An 8,171-nucleotide genomic window follows, 5' to 3' on the forward strand; every position below is an offset into this window, starting at 1 on the left:
GATGGTCTAAGCCCCATCAAATCCTGCTTGCCACGCGGACGGCTGTAAAGGTGGATGGGAAGAAACACTGGATACACGTGTCCCATCTCAAACGGTTACCACTCCCGCTTCCTCATGATCAGCAGCACTCTGGTGGAATTTTGACCCAGGAAACTGAGAGAGCCATTGCATTTGTTCTTTTTTCCGACGCCTGCGAAACAGAGCAAAGGCAAGAAGAAGGAGTGACGGGATCGTGCGAACCGGTCCCAGTTGAATCCGCAATTGCCCTTAATCCTGTCACTGATATTCCAGTAGGCAGAGGCTCCGATGAAGGAAAAGTACCTTCTTTGCTATTTTCTGATCAGGAAGTTCCGGTTCATGTGCGATACAACCTACGGCCAAGAAAACCTCACAGTGCCTCAGACACCCACGGCTAGGAGATAAGGAAAGACTTGAATAGAAAGGGTTTGCTAGATTTTGGGTCTGAGGTACTGGGCGAGACACTGGACTGAACTCGTTGAGAGATGGAACTTTGTTGTTGTGCTCTGTTCAGAAAGAAAGACTGACACATGTAAATGGCCAGGTTGTACAATAGATTTCTTTGACGACGACGTTTTGTTTTCTGGAGATGAACAATAGGAGTCTGCCTGTGAGACTCTAGACGGACACAGGGAGAAAAACCCTCTGGCAGGACAGACTGCTGTGCCCGAGTTTAGTTTTGGACTTTTAGTTAGGAATGTACCCTTTTGGTCATATTGTACCTGAAGAAGAACGTCCTTTTGCACTACAATATTTGCCATTTTATGAGCCAATGTTTTCTGCTTGGACCATGCGTGTAAAATTAGCCTTTGTGTTAGTAATAGCAGTTATATTAGCCATCTTTATGATTATATCCGTATATTTACAGTATAAATATCCTATGCAAGCGATGATGTCCTCTACCATTGCCCCGCCTGAGCACTTGATGTTTACCGTAGCACCACATAAGGAAAGACACCGCCAAACTTATGTAAAGAACGTATTTGTAGAAATGCTCCACCAAACCCATAGTACCACTAATATGACCGATTGTTGGGTTTGTGGGCTCTTGCCATCAGTTATGCATAAACACAACTTATTTCTCTCTCTGCCCTTATCATATTTAGGTAGCTGTGAAGCGTGGTTTCAAATGTTCTCTGCTATGTATAACCATTAGTGGAAAACCCCAAACAGTATTCAGAAAAATATTATAATATGATTCTAGCCTACATTGAAACACACCAGGGATTCGATCCAGCAGGAAATTGGGGGGGGGGATCACTGGACCCAGATGCTTGTATGATTTTGTATACTACTAATGAAAACAGTACTTGCTTGAAGGATGAACTTTATGATTTTGCTAATTTTAATCATTCTCAGTATTTTCAACAGTTTGTCACCAGGAATGTCACTAGTGAGCGCATTATGCCTGTCCCTATTTTGAATACTTCCTCTGATTTTTGTGTGCAAGGAATTGGACATGTTCAAGTTGGAAATAGTATTTGTAATTATACGTATAGAATGAAAATCTTTAGCAGCCCTCCACTGTTGACACCACCGAATGTGTATTTTGTATGTGGGGAGAATGCTTACACTTGGTTACTATGGGGATGGGCAGGGCAGTGCTACCTGTCTTTCTTGTACCCCCTGTATACATAGCACCATCAGATTTCCATAAAACCCACCAACTTCAAAGCACAAAAGTGGTTTCCAATAGACAGCGAAGACAGCTTGGAATGACTGAGGTTGACCAAACCGATACTTCCTTACAACAGTTTACAGATTTCACTAAAGGATTGGTCCCTTTCTGGGGGCCAGTACTCAATAGTAGAGAAATAAGACGATTGTCCAGAATAGTGGAGAATGTCATCAATATCACCACTGAGATTATGACAAATATTACTGTAGAGCTTCAGGCTACGAGGCTCGTTTCGCTCCAGAACCGGATGGTTCTTGACGTTATCTTGGCTGATCGGGGAGGAGCATGCCGTGTGATCGGCAGCTCCTGCTGTGTGTACATTCCAGACTCTGCCCCCACGGTTCATTTAGCTATTCAGAAATTGCATCGCATTGCGGCAGAAATGCACACTGATAATGGGTCCTGGTCACTCTCGAGCTGGTTTTGGGGGCTTCTATCCACTTGGGGTTGGAAATTATTGATGATAGTAGCTGGAGCTGCTGGTATCCTCTTTACTTGCTGCCTTTGTATGCAATGTGGTCCAGCTTGTTGCTCCTATTGTGCTACCAAATTGACTGCCATGATCGTCCCTTCTCTGAGCCCTTCTAAGTCTCAGATGCTCCAACAGGAGATTTGTGAGTTAATGGCCATTGATGAGGAAGCCTTCCAGGATTAGTACTCCCTTTAGTTAGCTACATCACGCTAAAAGGAGGGTTTGAGGAACCAGAATCTGAATTAGGCCCAGTAGAACATATAGCCACTATTAATAATTAGTGTGATGCACCTATTAGACACATGTAGGCACTCGAACGTTACTCAGCTCACACGTGTAAAAGTTTAGGGATTAATATATACCTTATTTTTTCGTTTTCGTCTTTTGTTAAGCAATATAGCTTGACTCGACCAGTGCCATTTTGTGGCCTATTCAGCTTGCAGCATTAGTGGAAAACTACCATTACACTTAGCCAGGGCCGTTCTCCTGAGAAATAGTCTGACAAATGTAACAAGCTGCTGCTTCTGTACGTTGGGCCTGTCAAGGTTACAGGTGGGGGTAGGCTGGATAAGCACATTCCAGGAGGCGCTGTACGGACTCTCTTAGAGCTAGCAGAAGGGAGTCACCCTCTCAAACCTTGCTATAACGAGCTGGGCTAAACTGAGGAAGCTTTGTGTTCCATATATGGTCTTTCCTATGCACCAACCTGTACCAACTTTTTTCCTTCTTAGGTAACGGTTTCGAAATGTAACAGTATATATGTGATCTGTTGATGATGTGCCAGCAGTCTTCTCGGTGGACCTCGAGGGGTTAAGTCGCGAGAAGCTCCTCTGGCAGAGTTTGTTTGTTATAATAAACGATTGGACCTTCTACACTGCCAACTGACTGATGATTGGTAATTGGTATCAGGGCTATTTGTAAGTATAGCTCTATTGGGTTGTAATTTATTTTTCGGTACTTCAATAGTTCAACCTGAATCTCGCCAAAATAAAATGATGTCTGCTATTGGTGAGAAATGGAAGATAGGATAGAGGCTCAGATGCCACAAGTGGTGGCTCTCGATAGGCATTAACTTAATTTTTGTTTGATTATCTTGCCATCTAATCTGTGTACATTTGGCAATAAAAAGTTCCTTTAAACAGGTTTTAGAAAAGGAAGTGCAATGAGACGGTGAGTCAGTCAGTCAGTCAAATCACTTTATTCGATACTTAAGTTATTAAGATCATGAAAGCACAAGCTGCGCAAGATAAAATATACATTTAAAAGATACAGCTTTCATAATGCAAATGGTGACAGTAGTTTGATAAAAATGGTGAGTCATACAGATACTCTAAACCCAGCCCGCTAAAGGAGTGTTTCACGTAGGGCTATCCAAGAGATTGAAATGACTCGTTCCAGGGATAAAATACCCTTTTTACACTGTTTGGTTCAGGAATACTGTTTCCCTTTTCCAAATTGATAGCCATGCCATTAGGGGGGCCAATTGTACAGTGTCAGAGATAAATGAAACACCCAATTCCTTATGAGCTATGATGTTTGGGCAAGAGCTGGGAATAGCCATCAATCTTTTAAAAAACGTATCCTCCATAACTTGAAGCGAATCAATGTGTGCTATACCCCAGATTGCCACTCCATAGGTAGCTATACTTAGCGTCTTTGCTGAGTACATTTCTATTATTTCCTTAATTGGTTTATTTCCCAAATTTAAAGCAACCTTCCAGAGACCAGCTATACTTCTGTCCAGAGTTCTGCCGTCTATATGAAATCACAGTTTTTTTCCTATTTTCCATGCCAGAGGCCATCACATATGACTTGCTTATATTAACTGATAAACCAAGTTCAACCATATAGGTCAAGTAGGACTCAATGCAAGACTGATATGCTAGTGGGGTTCTTGCTAACAAAACCGCGTCATCAGCGTAAAGCATGACAGGAACTGATATTTGACCTGCCACTGGAACATCTTTGCATTTTCAACTCAAGACCTCGGGTAACTTGTTTGTATATAAAGAAAAAAGAAAGGGGGCAAGAACACAGCCTTGTCTCACCCCTTTTTCATTCCTAAATGGTTATGCGCATTCTCAGTTTTTCCTGTATTGGATCACTGCTTCTGCTTGACTATATAAGGTTCTGATAAAGAGAGTTATTGAGGGGTCCACGTCCATTGAGTCCATAATGTCCCACAGATTACTGTGGGGCACACAGTCAAAGCCTGCGGACAAGTCCATAAACACCATATAAATGTGGCCTTTCTTTGCAGTAACGTATTTAGCTGTGATCAATGCAAGGTTAAGGCATTGATCTGTCGTGCTTCTCCCCTTCCTAAAGCCATATTGCGAAATATCTTCTGAAAATGTGTCAGCCAAGTAGCCTCATCTATATGAAGATTTAATGTAGGCCCCTTTGACTCCTGTAAAAACGGGGAGTTAACTACCTGCCAGAATGCCTTACTCTCTTTAGATAGGGAGGCTATTTTCTGGTTCTCCCAAGCTTCCATAGAGTCCGCTCTTTTTTTCTCCCGGCGGACCTGAGGTTTTTAATAATATTTGGGTCCCGAGGGCATGATTTAAGTGCTTTCCATAAAGCCACTGATGCTAGAGAGCAGTTTATTTCAAACTATTTTGGAGAGGGGGGCGTTTTCTGAGTGGTTTGCCGAGTAAGTAAGTCTCTTATGACGTTAAGGATGCTACTTAAAGCTGCTACAACTTGTATACTATTAGAGGGATGGTCTAGGCAAGAAAGTATCTCTCGATAAGACAAGGAAACTATTTGAGGGAGCAGCTGGCTAGGGCCGATATTCTCCCATTTTAAAGTATATCCATTTTCCCTAGCTATAGCTGGTTTGGGTACAGCTTTACCTTCTGCACTCTTAAGGAGAAAGCAATTAAAGGTCAAATATTATAGAGCCTGGTCACTTAATTCAGTCATCACAACCTCATATTTCACTGAGACGCTGTTCAATGACAAGGGAAATAATATCAAATCAATGCACAAAGCTAAACCTGTCCTAAAACAAGTTGGAATAAATTGGCCTGTGGTGGGAAAGGTTGCATTAACAATATTTAAATCCCATGCTATCATCAGATTGTTTAAGACGTTACCATAATTTTGATGACTAAAATAGTTGAGCGTGTTCCCCCTCTGACCAGTTATCCCACATATGTTTAAATCAGCATGTTTAAATATATGTGTATTAAAATCGTCAAATGTTGGGAAAGCAAGTCGTCCAGGAAACGTCCTATGTCGGTAACCACTTCCATATGGTTTACTGAATTATTATTGTAAAAATTTAATATCAGCAGGTCAGAACTCTTGCGACATCTAGCCATTACGATAAGGAAATAAACAGAGCTATTCAGGAAGACTACCTTATCAAAAGCAATAGTAGTAGAGATGAGAGTTAATAAACACCCCTTTGCTCTATCAGAATTCAACGGGACTGCCTGGGTACAAAAGGAATGATACCCATTTATGAAAATTGGATTTGGTTCCCAGGTTTCCTGTAGGCAAATGATGCTGGCATTCTGTAGTTCCTCTTCCCAGGCCCAACTTCATTTTTTATTGCTATAGCCAGCTATGTTCCATCAGAGTAAATACATTTCACTCTGTTTGGGCTGGGACAAGAATTGCCCCCTCTGGTTATTAGAGATTAGATCAGGCGTATCAGAGGCACAAGAGACCGATCCATTGCCATCTAAAGGGCTCACCTTGTCATACGGCAGTCAACATTGACATCACGGAAACATCGTCCTCACTTTCGCTCAACAATGACAGTGACCAACATTGAGATGAAGAATTTGAAGACAATGTCCACTGTTCAGTTTCTACATGACTCAAATGATGTTGCTGCTTGGCCTTGTGGGCATGCCAGTCAAAATGTATTTTTACTCGATAATCATAAAAGGGTGGAGAACCCACCATTGGTAAAACATGCATAAAACTTACATTTTTGAATTTGAAGAATCGGGAAAAGACATGATAACATTTGTCAAAAAGCAAAGAGCAGTGGTTAAAAATGTATTTTAAGGGAGGAGCCAAGCAGGCATTCGAAATGGCCGCATAGTCGCTCGGCTCAGTGAGCCCTTTCGCCCCACACGTCTATCCTGGCGTCTATCCTGAGCTGAGAAGGCATACTCTGATAGGAGAAGGAATACGAACACCTACCGTGTGTTCCCGGAGCTCCGGTGTGCAGCGGATCCTGTGAATTGTCCCCGTCTGCTCCACGGCCTAAGCGGTGATGAGACCAGGGCTTTGACTCGGCGGGGCCTCCGGCCGCAGCTGTAGCGTCGACGGCCGTTGATGGCGATGAGGGGCCTGCCTTTGGGTGCGTTGACGTGAAAGACCGTTTCCGGCGGTGAAGACCCGGTCCGCTTGTCGGCGACCCTTGAGGAGCAGTGGGGAGACATTGGACCGGAGGGGGCGCTTGACTCTTGCCCCCCCTCCCCAAATTTTGTTGCCCGGGCATAACCAAGGTCTGCCCCCAATATAGGCGGGCGGCTCCCGGGGCCCGGCCGGGACTTTAGCCTTTTGGTCGCTCTCCTTTCTGGGGCCTGTCCCACAGTTTGTTTGCCCTGGAGACGCGTTCCGTGGCGCCCTCGTGGTGAGGCCTAGTCCCTGAGTGTGGTGAAGAGGGACGGGGCCGGCTGGATCAAGATGGCGGCTGGTGCACTCCTCTATGACCCGAGTCCAGATCGGACGGCTGATCTACGGATGGGGCCGGGATGCTTGCAGCACACAAAGGAGTTCATTTCCCGAGACGTGATAGCCGCTTTAGCTGTTTTGCATGAGACTATGCTTTGCCATGCCCGAGACTTGGGCGGAAGAATGGACGCCATCGCGGTTTCGCCGTCCTTGGCGGCCACGCACCGATTCCACAGGACTGCCGGTGAATTTGCTGCTGACCCAATGGAGGAAGTTTCGGCTCCACGGAGGCACTGGGGGCCGCCTGAGGACCGGTCTCCCGTGCCCGTGCGGGCCGACTCGATTGCTTATCTGGATGTCTCCTTGGGACATTTGCCTGGCTGGCAGCTGGGGATGGAGCGCTGTTTTTCCTTTTGGACTGGAATGGTCATGTCGCAGCGGTGGCTGGACTGTGTGACTTTCCTCTGCTGTATGGTGTTGTTGGTTGTGAGCTTTGGGAGTCTTCCGGGACCGGCGTTGATATTATCTGCTCTTGGCTGTTTACACTCTGATGGGCTTGGATTATTGTACTCTTCCATGGTTGCGTCCCAGCCGGACCCACTTGTACTGTTTGGACCCTCAGGATTGTGCTCTAAATTGATCAACGAGAGGACTTCTGGCGGTGCCACTGCCAGGGATGATGTGGGTCATGTCTATTGGTGCTATTATTGTTAGACTGTGCAGTGGGTATGTTCGATCAATATTATATCGTGTCTATACTCGGGGTTTGTTATTCTCCAGTACAGTATTGCTTCCATTCTGGGATTTCCGTGGTGTAGGGGTGAAGGGCGGGGCCGGGTGACACGATGAGGGCCCTCCTCCGCTTACTTTCTTCGCTTTCCTCTTCTGTCTTTCTATATTTCGGGTCTCTATTAGGGCGACAGGCACGCTGCTGGGAGGGAAGGCCATGGCCTTCTGCGGGTGTGCAGGGTGGGGGTTGTGGGATGGGTGTTTGCTTGATATTTGTTTCTATGGCCCTTTAGTCTTTCTTTCCTTTTTTAGTGTTGTCGTCGCTCATGCTCTTTGCGGAATGTTTGGTGTTGAGGGGCGGGGGTTAGGCTTGCTACCCGATGGGGCTGTGCCCACCTTTCTCCTGCTTTGTATATCTTGCCCCCCCCGATGACTCCTTCGTATCACTATTGTTTGCTGATATCCTGATTTGCACATTATTGCGGGACTGTGTACGATTGTGCGACACTTTCTTAGTTTCTTATTTGAAAAATGAACCTCTCGAATCCTGATTTTCAGCCGTCGTTTATGATTACAAGCTGCGCACTGTTATCTCTTCCCCCGGGGGCCGAACTGCTTTAATTACGCATAATG

At 45.1% G+C, this 8,171-nt stretch overlaps 1 pseudogene; it reads left to right on the top strand.

Annotated features, from left to right (window-relative positions):
- The first annotated feature begins 715 nt into the window (after positions 1–715).
- Positions 716–2,351, top strand: LOC147711722 (uncharacterized; annotated as a pseudogene).
- Positions 2,352–8,171: the final 5,820 nt, after the last annotated feature.

This window comes from Lissotriton vulgaris, chromosome 5 (genome assembly GCF_964263255.1).
Source record: "Lissotriton vulgaris chromosome 5, aLisVul1.2, whole genome shotgun sequence".
In the NCBI taxonomy this organism is placed as follows: Eukaryota; Metazoa; Chordata; class Amphibia; order Caudata; family Salamandridae; genus Lissotriton; species Lissotriton vulgaris.